Raw genomic sequence first — 17,355 nt, forward strand, 5'->3', positions numbered from 1 at the left:
CGCGTTTAAAACGGCATCCGCGGTAAGATTTTAAAGGGTTATACTTAAGCTGTAAGTCAAGCCGTAAGAAATTGATCACCACAGTCGAATGTGAGGAGAACGATCGTCCATGATTCGGTCAATTTCTTATGACTTAAGGCTTGCAGCTTAAGTTTTTATGCCTTAAAATCTTATTATAGATGTGGCTTAAGGGAATCCTAAAGTTGTCTGTTTTACTGGTTCAGTGGGACTTACATACGCGTCATGACACATTGCTATATACTACTTTCTAAATCTCGTGGAGTAAAATTTCACTCGAAGATACTGAAAATTTAATCTGTCTTGAAAAAGAAGTGAAAATACGGTCACTCTTGTTAAAGAGTAGCAGATTTTCACTCTTTTTAGAGTGAAATTTACTCTTTTGACATGAGATTCACTTCTTCTTGAATAAGATTGACCGTATTTTTGTTCTTTTTTCAAGACAGGCTAAATTTTCAGTCTTTTCGAGTGAAATTTTACTCCGCGAGATTTAGAGAGTACACAACAATATCATACACACACACACATATATATATATATATATATATATGTATATACTTGTATGTATATACACACAAATTTTCTAACTAATTAATCTTTTCATATTAAGTATCTAAAGCCATACAATCTTTTTGCATAACGCAGAATGCATAAAGCATAAGAAAATCAACCAGTCTTTTATTTCATAGGAAGGGAGGAAATGAAGAACTTTGATTAGTTCACTTTCTTATGCATTGCCAATGCGACTCTGTGCTCCTGCTAATTCTAAGAACTCAATATTGTTTGTTCAAGTAATCCCAGTCCAAACTAAGATAGTTTTATGTATATAAAGTATTAAGTATATAAAAGAAATATTATTACGATGCCAGAAGCCGATACCAAACTGTAACTTTCCAAATTTTTTTCATAAAGTTTTTCACATAAAGTCGACCGGTTTGAATTATATTACTGTTTATACTTTAACAATGGAAAAAAGATTTTTTTTAATAAGTATGCGCGCGTGTATGTATATGTGTAAAGGCAATTAGAAAAATACTTATTTGAAAAATAATTAATAAAATACTTATTTGAAAAATTATTAATAAAACACACAAGGATCCCCTTAACCATCCCGACTTAGCCATCCACTCGGCATTACATCGTCTTTCGATTTTGACGACGGCATCGATAAAAAGTTCGTAAAAGTTCGTTTCCAGATATCATATTCGCCGAAGTATCTTTGACGATGATCTCATTTCAAGTCGCATTTTGCGCGATATGGCTTGCAAGGAATACGATAATGTCGTCAATAATCAAGCATACAAGATGAGGGAATCAACTTGAATACATTTATTATTATTGATGTTTAATTTAATTTAATTATGTGTCTTCGTTATTTATAATTCAGGGAAGAACGACATAGTGTGTCTGATCGCTGTAACTATTGTCACATTTGACACGTATAGGCGTTTCAAAGATCTACAGATGTACATTAATCGATGTAATGTAATCTTGCTAATGTAAATATAAAATGTTAAAGATCTCTTCATAAACGTAATTTTATGGCAATTTACTATAAATGCTGATTTTTGTGTTGTTAAAAACTCTTGTTTACAAATCTATTTAAATATAGTATTCGTTAATTCAGAAATGACTGACTCGTAACTAATGGCATTTTAAAAGCATGGACGTACTACTTTTAAAATCCTCAATCTACGCGTAAGACGTTAAAAACGAGTTGCCATATAATCTCATAGCAATCTGCCCTCAATTCTAGATAAAATATCCTTATTACGACATAAATCCGACTTATATTGAGTCTTAAAAAACTTCTTTATTGCGATTTCTCTGGCATATTTCTTTTCGTACACTGTAAAAAAAGTATGTAAAATTACATGAATAATATATATGTTAAAATTACATTTATAATAAACAAATAAAATTTATTTTTAGGCAAAAGAGTTATTACTTTTATTCTAATATCTTTGCATAATTAAATAACTTTTATATCTTTGTATAATTAAATGGGAAATTATAAGAATAATAATATATTTTATGATTTCGATGTAAATGTACAAATTTTTTTATAACATTATATGTGTAATAATAATAATAATAATAATAATAATAATAATAATAATATTAATATGTATGTACATATTATATTTGCATTTTTATGCACATATTAATAGCATTGCTTAAGAAAAATTATATATAATTCGTTAGCAAGTTAATACGTAAATATTTCTATAAGCTTAACTTTAATTATAAATTTACTTTTGCAAATTGTTTAATTATTATAAAGAAGAATAATTTTATTTGTACTTTGTGACTTTACTTTACGTATATGTAAATATACACCTTTAATATTCCTGGTAGAAATTTCATGCATTTTTTGAGCAGTTACTAGACAGTTTATTAACTTTTGTCTAGTAACTGAGAAGTTGAGAAGTAAAACTTGAAATCCTAAAGATATAATGCTTTGCAGTTACACTGTAAAAAGTGCAATGTTTAAAATGTTTATATTTGAAAGGTTTTTGCGAAACAAATGTTTAATCCTTATCCTACTAACATGGATCACTAGTGACCGAGTGATTCCTGCTTGTGCAAGTTTCTTTGAGTCTTTCGGTAATTATAAATTGTACTACATTTTATTATTTTCTAAAATAAAGTGCCAATATTTATTCTAGAAAGTTGACAGTATGTTGGTGAATTTTTAGAGATTTTTTTTAATCATTCTGAATAGGTGAAAAAAAACGGACGGATTTTAGTGCCCATATTTGTATGGATGAGGCATCAAATTGTAGCTGGTAGGATATAAGGATTAATAATAACAGATATTTCAATTTTAAATGTTTTAAATCCAAATACATAGTGTTTTGTTCATTGAAAAAGTTTCAAACTATAACATTTTTAACTGTTTAAAAAACGTAGACAAGAATAAAACATTTTAATATTTTAAAATTAAACACTTCTTTTTTTAGTGTACTGCGCAAAATCTGAATCTATTTGCTGAATAAAAACAGGACAATTAGTGACTTACGTCATATTTTAACTAATAAGAATCTATTAATTTTCAACAATAACTGGATCTTTGGAACCCAACACACATATTTTTTGCACATATTTTCATCAGGGAAATTGCTTCAGAGCTACCGTATAAAACTTGATCAAGTTCTTGCTTATTTCTTATACGGTATTATTACAATTAATGAGAATACAATAATACTAAACAGTAATTGAATGGGTGTCTAAAAAATTGCATACATCTCCACCAGAATAATGAGTTCCAAAATTACTCATTATAATTGTTGTAATTTTACACGTAATTTTTTTTACACTGCAGTTTAATCTAATTGAGTAGGAAGAACGCGTTTTCGGTCGTCGCTGAGCGGAAACTCCTTGCGAAATATATTAATAACATCCCCCCGAGCAAGTCGAAATACAGCGATAAGGCGAACGAATAATTTTCTCACGCATTGCGGAATTTCGTTAAAGCGCGATGCTCCCCATTATCTTTTACCTTCACCGCTTGTACAGGGCATGCCTATATGCGCGTACGCATACGTATGTATGTATACGCGAACGCGTTTGTATAACGCTCACTTTGTTTTTATCGCACGACGGTGGTATCATTATCGAGCAGCACGTCACGTAATACCAACGTGCACTTCCCCGGACTATCTTTACGGTGCTCGCCGCAGTTTGCCGCGACGTGAAAAGTGTACATTAGATGTACGCAACACGTACGCAACACACGACACACAGCATGCACGTGTCTCGTGCATATACAGTGGCGCGTGTGCGCGCTATGTATTATGGATACGTTTGCATAGCCTACTGATGGCATCCCCGCATGCATCTCGAGGCCGTGTACGAACGAGCTATCGATACTGGATACGTATATGTATAGTAGCGCAATATAAACATTTTGAATGAAAATGACGTTGGATAATGTACACGCTTTGCAATTTGTCTACACTTAGATATGTATCGAAAGGACTATTTTTTTGGTTGGAGTGTCTAGAAATTTATTCGGATACAGATCTGAAAATAATTTGGTTGGACTCAAAGTAATTATGCTATAGATGTTCCGATTATATAATAGTTAGTAAAACGTCAAAACTTTTACGCAGTATTACTTATCATGCTTGATATCTCTACGTAATCATTTTGATGGTTTTAACAAAATTATTTTCAGATTTGTATCCAGCGAACAAGCTGGGCGTTATTTATCGTCATTTTGATTCAAAATGACATCTTTAATGATAAAATAATGATAAATAATGTTAGCTTGTTTGCTGGGTAGCTAAATTTTTAGTTCTTCAGCAAACTCTTTCCGTGTAACTGCAATTATCCTAACAATAATTGCATTCAGTTTGGAATTTTGCTACGTTTTGAACGAAAATGCTGGACGGATTGCGTTACTCTCATGCCTAGTGACTTTAATCGATACGGTAATCTTGCTAGGAATTGCCATAAAGAAATTCTACAGAGTAGAAAACTCGTTTGACGAACGAGATGTATTCGACTGGAAACTCGATCTATGGCTGGTATGCGTGCCGGTCCACCTGATAAAGCTGCCGGTTCTGAAAATCGCGGGACGATCGAGAATGGAAATCTAAATGAGATCCACCCCGAATGAGTTGGCTCGATTCCTACCTTGGTCGTTTCCACGATCGATAGTTGCGATAATGAAGTATGCCGGACGTTATGTAAATTCGTGCGGCATCGAGCCGTTACGCGGCTATTATTATTGTAATTAGATGGGAGGAATAACGGTGTGTATTTTTAGTATTTTTCCACCACGAAGGAAAGTTTGTCTATTATCGTTATGATTCACACGGCGATACTGTCCTTAATGGTTGCAACAGTACAATGACAATAAATTCATTTAGAATATAGTGCAAATTTTCTCGAATTCCATTAACAGTTTCTGTTATTATATGTTTTATCTTGATAATGTTATTAAAAATAACACTAAAAATATCTAAATAAGAAAAATATAGAAAACGGCTAAAGTTAAAAAAAAGTATGTGAATTTCTGTAATTTAATTAAATATCTTACACACCAATTGTGTATGATTTACCACGACATTATACAATACAACAAGCAATGCTTAGTGCAAAATTTTCTTGAATTTTATTAACAATTTTTGGTACTTTTTGTGCTGGTAATATTATTAGAAACAACACTAAGAATTAATATTTAAAAAATACAGAAAATAGCAAAAGTTAAAATAAAGTATGTGAACTTCTGTAATTTAATTAAATAAGTACACTAAATGGCTTATCATTGTTTCTTTACTTCGTTTACTTCAAAAGTGGCACAACTCAAAAAATGTGAGTTTTAAATTATGAATTAAGTAAAGATTATTCTATTAATCGTCAAAAACTAATTTGACTTCACAGTCTATTCGTCCAATAGCATTTGTGTCGTTCTTTTTCAAAGTTTTCATAATCTTTTGCATAAGTGATACATTTTGAGTTATATCGTTTTTGTAAATAAAAAGAAGACTCGCTTATGTATACAGAACATTTAGAACATTAAATTTTTTGATGATCGACAAAGAAATTGTTTTTGAATTTAATTATATTAATTATTTTGAATTTAATTATATTATACACACAAGGTAAATATAAATTATTTGTGATATTTCGAATTACGAGTATGTCATATTTGAACTATTCCAGATTTATAATTTCGTAGAATATTAAAATAGTAATAACTCAAAAAAAAAAAAATATTTTTAAGTTATGAAATGAACATTTTATCATGTTTCTAGAACATAATCTTTTTGCCGATATTTTATTATTCAATTAGTCAATAATTTTCTGTTAAGTTGCAAAATGATTGTCCCCTTTTCTAAAAAGCTTAATTTTTTTAGTCGTCACTTTCACCGTAAAGGAACGACATTATGCAATAAACAATTACTAAATTACACTCACAGTGGCTAAAGTAATTTTTACCTTCGTGTTAATCATATCATGAATTATGTCACCCAGTATACGTAAATTAAATTTATAGATGCAAGATGTATGATTATGCTATTTGTCATTGTATAACTCTTTATTGAATGGAAACAACGTGTCGACCGTAAGATCGAATTAAGTGTAATTTAGCGGAGAGGGGTTGATAACCTGTACCTCCATAAGAGGCGACCCCCGGAGTCGCATCAGTCACTCGCTCGCACCCTTAACATTATTCGCGCGTCTTCGCATCCTTGAGTCGAAGCTTGTCCTCGCCGCGTTATACGCACGTATCGTAATAAATATACTCCTTAATGTATCGCAAAAAGTGCATCACAAGTCGATGTACTTTCTGGATATAGCGGCACACCAAGTTCCGCGCAAGGGAAATGGATGGACGAGAAATAAGGAGGTAGGAGCGCGTCGGAAAGAAAAAGGGCGTTCGAGAACGTGGGCGAGAAGACCTGACGGAGCCGGGACGAAACGAGAGTTTTCATAAATTCCATCCCCCATGCTGACAAGCATTTTTCTCGTAAATCTTACCTGTCCTCGAACTCGTTAAGCGAAAGCTCGCTCGAAAATTGTACGCGCGTTCGTATCTATCGCACGAAACTGTTAACGCGTTTGCGGAACATCGCGCGATAGATTGTCCGCGTTCGGGAATTTTTTGGGAACTGATGATGCATTCTTGACAGAGTATTTCATCGTTCCACTATATTTTATCCTGAAACAAGAACTAGATGCCGCCAAATATCAGAGAGCGATGCCAAAAATAACATATTCGCCATCGATCGATTCATTCGATACATCGTGTTTTCACGGAATAAAACACAAACTTCTCAATATACGCAATCCATTTTTCAAAGCCTATTTCGTAATTAAAGAAAAAAAAAACAGAAAATATTATTAACAAGAAGATAGAGCTTCATGTGTGCATGTTGGTCGTGTCGTACGCGATAGTATCTGAGCGTAAAAAAATGTACCTATGATGAGAATTTTTTTTATCAAAAAAACATTACTCTAAAAAACACATTTCTTTCAAATATTGAAAAGTAAATACTATTAAATATTCTGTCGCTACAACTCTTTAAAGTTCTAAAAAAATTTATATTATTATCATTCCAAACTAAACCGACGAGAATAAATCAATTAAGAGAAACAATATCCTATTTTCGGTCAAAGCGGATCTTAGTGTGGTTATAAAAATATATTTAAAAATACTGCTATACAAATTTTTGCAAATTTAATATATTTTTCAGTTTTATACGATTAGGTGTATAAATAAGTTTCCGTATTTTTCTTTTCGAAAGTATATCTGTTAATATAAAAGGAATGGTACAAACATTTCAAAGTATAATATTTGCCTTTCAAATCTAACACTTTTTGCCATCTTTCAGACAGCATACGAATGTCGCAACAAAAGAATATTTTGCAACACAATTTATCGTTCACTTCGAAATCACTACTTAAATCTTTTAAGTTTGGTTTAAATCTTTTAAATCAATTTTGACGCGTTCTTTCCGACACAGTATTGTCTCCATAAGTCTCACAAATTATTCTGCTTGCTTCAAAGACAGTTTTACCGCAGTGAAAATAGTGACGCAATAGTGAAATGTACCTTTTTAGCGTCCAATTAAATTAAAAATGTAGTTAATTGTCTAATTGCGAGAAACAATGCAATTTTATGCAGGTTAGTTAACCTTGAATGGAAAAATAATTCAGCGCGGAAATTTGTTGAATTGTTGTTAGCATTATCTAAAGTTAAACGCGGAAATTTATTCATATAATATCTAATATGTTGAGATATACATAAACGTATTTTATATAGTTTTTAGTACATGTTGAATTGCACATATAATTTATTATTAAAAAAATTTGTAGTGATGAATATTCAGATTTTATTATGAAATAACGTTGAGCGTCAGAGCACCTTATATATGGATGCATTAATGTTTAATTCACTTTTAGTTTACATAACAAATGTAACCGCGTGTGCAAACCGCGCATGTTTCCCACAGGAGGAACACAAATTCGGCACGGAGAAAATGTAAAAGGTGACGAATATTTTTTTACAAAGACGATTGTAGTAGGAAACGATAGGCGTTTTTCTCGCGTGGTTCATCCGCTTTCACAACAGTCATATATAGAATTATACGAAAATTGCTTGTGCATACATATTATTCTAATCTTGCAGATTAAATTTGCTAAGCGGTTCGCTTCGTGTTGTCTGCGGGAATTGAGTCATTGCTAAAATTTTAACTCGCCTCGCAATCTCTGGTTGAGGCCCGCTTGTGCGCTCGTGCCCCAGATACTCGGTATATACCATTGTTTGCGTTAATTTACGGGAATACATAGCTACATCCGCGATGTACATTAACGATATCAAAGCGTCCTTGCTTGTCATAGAATAGCGCTTGAGACTACGAAACTATTCTCTCGCATTTTCAATGCGCGCGATTAAATTCTGCGAGATGTTCGCACTTCGCACGTTATCATATCTACCATAGAGAAGAACCGTAAAAATACAACCAACGTTTTATAACATGTAATAATATTATACGTAATAATAATAATTAATATTTTTCCTCTAAATTAACACGAACTATATTGGACTATATTAACTCGGTTCTGTTATAAAACATTATAATTCCTTCCAAATTTATAATTTACGCTAAATAATAAAATATTAATTCAAACGGACTCTCCAGATTCAATCAAAAATAAGAAAATTTTAATTTAGCAAGTACTAAAAACGACGCGGTAATTGCGCTGTTTTTAATATTCTTATTTGTTCTTAAAATTTTCTTATTTATGCCAAATAAATTTTAGATATATTGTATTTTATTTATTTGGATATATAATATTCTGAAATTGTTAAATGTTAAATTATTAAAGATTAGCAAGAGTGACTCATTTGCCATGCAAATATATATCCGTGTACTCTATCATATTTTGTCTCGTACATTGAGAAAAATATCTGAATTAATTAGAATTCTGATTAAAAATGAATGAATTAGAATCTTCTTATTCGTCTATTTTCAATTAGCTATTTTTCTCAATTTAAAAGATTGTGCTGTAAAACTTTCTTTGGCTTGTATTTTACAAATTTGCGGAGCAACCGAATTCCCCAAAAAATCGCTTTTTAGCAAGGCGCAAATACTTCTCCTGATTACAAATATTAATTATATTGAATATTTTAGCTATAATTTAATAAAATAGAAATTCATCTTTAGCCAATCATGTCTCCACCATGTCTCCTGTCAACCTTTAACAAGTGTAGTTTGAAAAAGAAGAATTAATTTATAATATTATACAAAATATAATTATACAATATATATAATTATACGATAAATGTAACTGTATGAGGAGTAATGCGGGATTATGAGATTTAATGAGAAATTATGAATTTCGCTTCACGAGCAACATGTGAGCAACATATTAAAGTACACATTAAACTCGCGCCGATAAGTCGTGCTCGTTCTCTCAGAGAACTTCGATGCGCGATTACGCGACGACAAATTTAATTAGATACGCGGGTGCATAAGTTTAACGTTTCTAACGTTTCATTTAACCTTCTGCTGGGCGTCTTGCTGAAAGGTGGTTTGGCTCGGCATGGCCTTTGAGGAAATCTCTCTCTCTCTCTCTCTCTCTCTCTCTCTCTCTCTCTCTCTTTTTCTTTCTCACTGCTCGCCGCGTAAACGTCGTCTAGGAGCGCAACGACGCAGGCAAAACTTAACACGGCGAATCGTTAAATTATATTTTGCAGTTCTCCGCTCGTAAAGCCGCGAAAGCAGTGATGGTGCGCGACGGGGATGTAAGGACGGAGAGCGTCGGTTAGCGCTTCGTCAACACTCGTAAAATTCTCCGCGTTAAAACCCCCGGAGCTTGATGAGCGAGCGCCGAACTTCAGAACAAGTAACGTAATATAGTGGCGCGACTTAACGGTGCCCTAACGGAAGACACCGCGTCGCGACGGGATGATCGTGGATGTCAGATTGTCTTGGAGATTAAAGAAGAGGAAAAAGATAGGAAAGAAGAGAAGAAGATTAGACTTTCTTACGCTCTCAGAATATCTGCGATGAAATTATTACGATAATAAATTGAGAAAAGTACTGGAGAGATAATAATCATCCAAAAGAAAATAAGATTTGTATCTTGATCATTTCGGAAACTTCATGAGTCGATTTTTTTTTTGTCGAAATTGGCATATTAGGGGATTTAGATTTTCCCTGGGAAAAGGAAAAATACACCGTTTCCTTCTAAACTATATTAATCAAGCGTTCTTAAATATGAAATCTAGAAAACTGTCATTGACATGAGAAACAGTAACCTGCAGTAATTTACGTTTTCGCTATATATAAATCACAATAAGAAATCACTTTAATGAAATTCAATGTTGTTAGTTTGCTTTTTTATGAAGTTTATATATTTTCAAAAGTAAAGTTGAACATCTATTTCGAGCTGCAACTTGTCATTTTTTAACATCTTTAAAAGTCTGTCATTATATAATTAAAGAATCCTCTATTATATGTATGAAAATGATCATTTACTTCAGAAACAACTTAAGTCAATATTTTCAACATTAATTCTTATTTTGAAAATACAATAAATTTTAAAGAAGATATGTTCCACTCATTTAATATATAAAATGATGAGGCATTTTTAAAATATATTTTTAATTATTTTTAATATTACAGTAATAAAACCTAGAACGTTTCTTCAATTCTTCAAAAATTATATTTTTTACTTATATTCTGAAAAAATTGATTCAAATAAAGGACGAAGTTTATATGCTTATATTTCACGCCTTTTTGCATTTATATATTATCAAACATTATTAAGAAGATTATCGCGAGACCCAAAGAAAAAAAAAAGCGAAATAATCGAGATCAACCTTATTTAAAATAAAGAACCCTTCAAGTTTCTCATCGGGTAGTCCCTTAAATTCCACAATTATTGCCGTGATAATGCAACAATGTTCGCTTAATGTCTGCGGTATTCTTATCACATGCGCTTCATTTTTAACTCTCCGTGCAGTTTCCTTTCCCAGGCCTAACCGTATTTTTACGACTACACATAACCGCAACACCTTTAATCATCGTGCCTGAAGTAAACCGAGCGCGAGTCATCAAATTAACGCGAATCTCGGGTTTCATCGGAGGAAACGAGGAGGAGGTGCATGTGTTTTTTGTGTAAACACATCATGGTCTACGCGATAAGATTTTCTTCGACCCATTAGTCCGAGTTAATAACGAAGAAAAACCAAGTTTCACACAAACGACGTGACGAGCCGCGCGAGTACAATATTAGTCTTATCTCTTCATTCTTCTACTCTTTTGTTCAGCCTCTTCGTCTACTTTACACTTAATGATTGTCCGATGATTATTCTTTTTTATGATTTTAATGTTTTAAAAACATATCAATCTTCTTTAGAAGTTAACCCTTAGTACACACAATGATTTTCTAGCTCTTTATTACACGTGACGGATCGTTTATGTTCCGGATTAATTTTTATCATTTTTCAGGTTTGCTTTTTCATTTTCTGGTTTTTTAATGGTTCGATAGTGTCAAAATTGTTTTTCTAGCTAGCTTAATCAGTATAGATTAATCAGTAAACTAATGATTTTGTTGAAATGATAACTTTAAAAATTATCCGGTACAAAACCATCCGTTTAGTGATTAACCACAGCTAAAAAAAATACAATCTTTATGTTATCGTCAAGTTAAGTCTATAACCAGAAGTTAGAAAAACCGGGTCTTACAAGTGGAAAAATTGTTAAGCTTACTTAATATGCTTTAATTCTTACACGTACATCTTTAGAAAGTATTTGTATGAAAGCGTGTATTTGTAAAGTTGCGTTAAAAAAAAAAAGAGAAGGCTAGACCTTTATTTAGCCGCAGAGTTCCTAGTATTTCAAAGAAAAGAAATGAGCAGGACGCAAATGACCTAATCGTGTAACTAAGAATTAATTACGTGTTCTTTCAACACGTACAGTAATTATGGTTTCGGGTTATTGTGACTGTTACAATTATCCTCTACTATGACCGCTTACAAACTCCTCATATTGCAGTTCATTACCTTTGATATCGTAGCATCGATTAACACAGTCGCGTCACATGCAGCTTGTGGCACAATGGCCAACGGTGTTATTAAATCGGCTCGCGCGATCCACCACTGAAATTCATACCATACACAGCTCGATGTCGTGGACCACGCCTCTTGTCGGTGTTTGCACAATTTTGCACAGCGAACAAGTCGACAAGCTGCGAGTAACGAAAGGGAGTAATAAAGTTCGAAACAAGCTTCCTGGTAGACTTGAGTATTTCAGGCTTAACAATAATAATTCTGAAATTTCGGAATGTGGGTTAGGTTCCTTCTCACGGTTTCCTCCTATCGTTTTCACTCCTTTTCTCCTTCGCGTTTGGCCACAGTGAGAGACGAGCACGCCCTCCATCTCTTCCTCCACTGTGTGTCGTCGTAGACCCTCCCCCAGACCCTCAGTGAAGCTCTCCCGGGCCCATTAGACCACCCTTTACCAAGGGAGTTGACTTATGACACCAGCTACGCGGAGGGAGCTTGAGTGAGTTACTCTCTTTTCGCGGTGGGAGGAACTCGATGGCTGAGACAGAAATGGGTAAGAACGAGAGAGGATAAAGGAAAAAGAGCGGCGTTACCCGATATACCCTCGGAGAGAAGCGGATCTGCCCCGTTGTTTTTCGCTTTACAAAGACGCAAGGTGAAACGCGAGGAAGAAGAGAGCGTTCGTTATCTTAAACGACGCTTCGTCAAAAGAACAGGTACCGTCCCTCCACCCTCCACCCGCGCGGCGACAAACGGGGGAGAGTTCGACGGGACTCTGATCGCGAAAACAACAATGTTCAAACAAAGCTGGCACGGCACCAAGAAATCGCAATTGCATGCGATAGGAAACTCGTACGAGCAAGCGGAGCACCAGTCGTCGCATTTCCACTTTAATTAATCCGGATAGGCAGAACTCGGCGCTAACCCCTAAATAACTGGCGCAAATTCGTTTCGTCGCTGTGTTATTCCGGCAAGGGCTCCGCCCTGTGTGTGGGTGTGTGTATATATAGCTGCGCCCTGACAATCGTCCAAAGCATTTCTCACAACCTCTTCGTGCCCGCATAATGCTACCGATTGTCCTTATATTAGCACAACGCGTCGCTTTCGACGGTAATTTCCCATCCATGCCTTTGATTCGGGATCAAATTCAGGTCGCGCTTACAATCGAGCTATGCCACTGGAAACTGTCTCTTAACGCAATTGAGATCCCGGACCAGCATTGACGTATGACGACATAGTTACGATTTAACAAGCTGAGCATAGGGGTCCGAAAGAACAAAAGATCATTCTCTTCTCCCTTTTTTATATTTGTATATATTAATTTAAAAAAATTGAGATTTATTTGGAAAATGTGTGCAAAAGACTCTCTCTTTTCGCTCTTTGAATTTTTTCCGCATTTAACTTTTAAATGTGTATTCATAACCGTCGAATCTTTAAATAAAGAATAAGTTTGTTTTCATTCATTTTTTTATATATCCAACTTTTTATCGAATTTTTGATTGCATTCAGCCTAGAGAGAAAAATTGGAAATGCGACTATTCTCTGAATTCTTTTCAACGATCAAAAAATATAAATCGCAAAATCGGAGATGTAAACTCTAATATAATTGAAATGAAATTTCACATTGAATACACACGTCGGGATTAAAAAGTGTCGACGAACGGCATCGAAGGTATACGCAACGTATACTTCGGAATGCTTTCGGGGTGTAAACATATTTCCTATTTGTATTCTATCCGGATGGAATCCTGTATTCACCGAGTTGTGCGCGTCGAATTCATCCCTGCTTCATCCTTCGATTCCACCCTGCGTTGCATGCTACCCAGAAGTGGGAGATGAGGCGAAGAGACAGAGCGAGACGATACATTTCATGTATTCGTGTCGCACGTGCATACGTATGCGCGTAGGTGTATGTGTGTATATTTGTGTGTATATATATATATATATGCGTACATGCGTCGCATTTGCTCCCGTAATATTAAATGTAAGAGAAGATATTTCAATATTGGTCGGTAAACACACAAATAGCACGACCCGTATACGCCCTTTCGCCTGCATCATGTACACACATACTCGTGCCGTTGCATATCTCTACTGCAATCGTCCAAGATCTCGCGGAAAGGCCCCAGAAAAATTCTGCTGTCGCTGTGCCTAGTGACAAGCAGAACGTGTTGCCCGAAGCTTTCGCGAGTACACGAATACGATTTTCCTAAGCATAAGGAAAATTCGACACTTTCTGTATATATCCGACTAGCACATCCGTCGATCGCGAAGTTTCGTCTGGATTGAATCAGTCACTTGGAAGATAACGTAAGGACACTTTTGTATGTCGCACTTATTCATTTCTCGTCTGCCTTTGTACTTGGACCCAAGAATAGTTACCTGGAGTATTTTCATATTCTGTGAATTGTTGTAAAATATTGTGTTACATAGATGTTGTTTAATACATGTTCTTCCTTTTTAATAACTCTCTGTAAAGTTCTTTACAAACTTTTCAATACAAGGAAAGAACGATTTTGCTAATATAGTTTTAATATATTTAGCTAAATATATATATATCTCTGAAAATAATTTTGTTGGATCGTTAAAATAATTATGTAGGAGACACTCAAACTGGTTACTAAAATATAAAACTTTTTGCAACTCATCATACTTCAGATTATTATGTAATTATTTTCATATTCCAAGAAAATTATTTTCAAATCTGTATTTAGCCAAATTTTTAAATATTTCGACCAAATTATTCTTTCTGAATATATAATTCTATCGAAAGCCCGCAATAAAAAAAAATTATATAAATTAAAATATTCATTTTCTAGAATTAAATTGGGATCTAAAAACGCCCCAGGTGATCGTTTACATAAAAATAATCAGGTAATTATTCCCGGAATAATTTTAATATATTTTAATATATTAGTATCCTACATTTTATAAAACAGAATTTTTTCAATTTAACTAACCTTACATTTAACGTAATTAGTCGCGTAGTGTTTCTCACACTCAAATATTATATCTCAATTATCATTGTTCTTTTTAATGATTTAGAATTGAATAAAAATTAATAATATTTTATACATTCTTTAGCTAAAGATAAATACAAAACATTTAATTGTTAAACAATTTGCACTAAATGTGGTAATATATGTATAAACGGCATTTATACATTTGTAAAGTCGGAGATAACCTAAATACCTCGGACATATTAATAAAGTATTAATATATCATATAATTCTTTACTTATAAAACATAATAATTTATAAAGAATGTTGATAATGTACACAGATTCGATCTATTTTTCTTACAATTAAAAAGCGGGAAATTTCAAGCTAAATGTTCGTTTAATAGCTCACTTATCTCGAGCCTTTATCTAAGTTATCGATAACAGATTCCTCAATGAGTTTGAAGCCAATTTTTTTCTCGTAAAAAATCTGCTATTGCCTTATTACCAAAGTTCGTAAAAGTCGTTAATTGTCATGTACTGAGGATATCGATCGACCTAGCGCGAGAGGGCCGTGATATTCATTATTCACCTATTATTTTTATTCAGTCAGATCCATCGTTGCACATCCCGTGGATGTACAAAATGTACCAGCAACAACTATTTAATAAAAACAAGACATTATACCATCGCCGAAATAAAATATGGAAATAGAAGCGGTTTCGGTAATTTTATATACGGAGAGATACGACATTAAAAATTGCGCTTGAATCGATCCATTTCTTGTGTTTCTTATCGTAAAATATTGCACAAACTTAGATATTTATACATGTATATGTATTACATTTACCTTCGAGATAAAGGAGCAATATTAAAATTGTTTCAAAAAAATATTAATTTATTCAACAAGTCACAGGCTGTCAAGCAAATATTTATTAATTCAAACAAATAACATGTTTTAAATTATAAGATTTTGTTAATCTTGTAATTTAAATATATAGATATTTTTACTAAATAATCATTACGAACTAAACACACTTTAATCAAATTGACAACTTTTTTTTCTCAGTGTATCTACATCATTTTCTTTTAATAATGTATGCGTGCGTATGTGCACGTGTGTGCACACACACACATGTGTGTTTTGTATGTAATGATATACATACACTCACATACGTGTACATATATCATTCAAATAAAAAATAAGTACGAACTACCATACCTTTTGATCGCAAATTATATTTGAAAAAGCGATATATTTTAGTTACAAATTCGCACGATATATATTTAGCATTTATTTCAAAAAGTAACACTAAAAGTCAAAGAGTACACTGAAAAAATATGTATAAATTTTTTATATCTAATTTCAGAAAATAAAAACAATTTTTCACTGAAGGATCTCAGGAAGATACATCGTATTATCTATTCAACTATTTCCATTTCTATTTCCATTTAAAATATTCCTGACTTTGACACACTATCCGACGATCAATATGGTAAACTGGGATTATGAAAAGTTGAACAGGTATTATCTCGGTGGCTTTTAACGCAAATGTCTCTTCATGTTCTCTGTCATGATATATACCGATCATATTTATAGCGATTTGCGCGTGTATGTTGATTATTTAAAATTTATAAGAAACAGCTCGCATGATGTACCGTTCATTTTGAATCAGGTCCACGCGTATTCGAGATCTAATTGTTCATTATCGCCGGTAAAACGTACTTCTACGCAGCCCCATGAATATTTTAAACGGCTATTACGTCGTAGATATATTATCTTTGAATCAATGGTATATTCGAGTGTTTACCTGTTAATTCTGTATTGTTCTTTACATTTTGCATCTATACGCAATAAAAGAAGATATATGACACTCCGACCAGAAAATGGAACTTCAAAACGATCGTTAATAAAACCCGTAAAAATGAAGAAAAAAGATGTTAATTGTTTTTCTTCATTATTGATGTGCTTGAAGAAATTTCTCGTTATAATGTAATTCAACTATGTGCGCGTGCGATAGCATAAGTTATTAAAAATATTAAATTGCAATGTAGATAAATAATAAACCATTAACATTAAAATTTCTTTAAAAAGTAAAAACTTCACTTTTTAAAAATAATTTACAATCTCACAAACACACACACACACACACACACACACACACACACACGTATCAAGTTGAAGAAATTACGAATAGTTATCTCAGCAGAAGCTGAAATACAAATTATTTGCCGAAAATTTGAAAAATAAATTCCAATAGGCGTGGAAGTTTGTAAAAGAGTTTGGAGATGTTTGAAATTAACTACACTGGCAATGCTAGATTTTAAGGATATAGTTGAATTATTAATTGTGAGTTATCTAATACGT

The 17,355-nt window shown here is 33.1% G+C and overlaps 1 protein-coding gene across 7 annotated transcripts in view; it reads left to right on the forward strand.

The window, feature by feature from the left end:
* The window catches only part of LOC108751742 (tyrosine-protein phosphatase Lar), a 324,192-nt gene that overhangs the window by 276,655 nt on the left and 30,182 nt on the right, over positions 1–17,355 (forward strand). The gene's annotated exons all lie outside the window — the stretch shown is intronic.

Source organism: Trachymyrmex septentrionalis, unplaced genomic scaffold (assembly GCF_001594115.1).
Source record: "Trachymyrmex septentrionalis isolate Tsep2-gDNA-1 unplaced genomic scaffold, Tsep1.0 scaffold51, whole genome shotgun sequence".
Taxonomy (NCBI): domain Eukaryota; kingdom Metazoa; phylum Arthropoda; class Insecta; order Hymenoptera; family Formicidae; genus Trachymyrmex; species Trachymyrmex septentrionalis.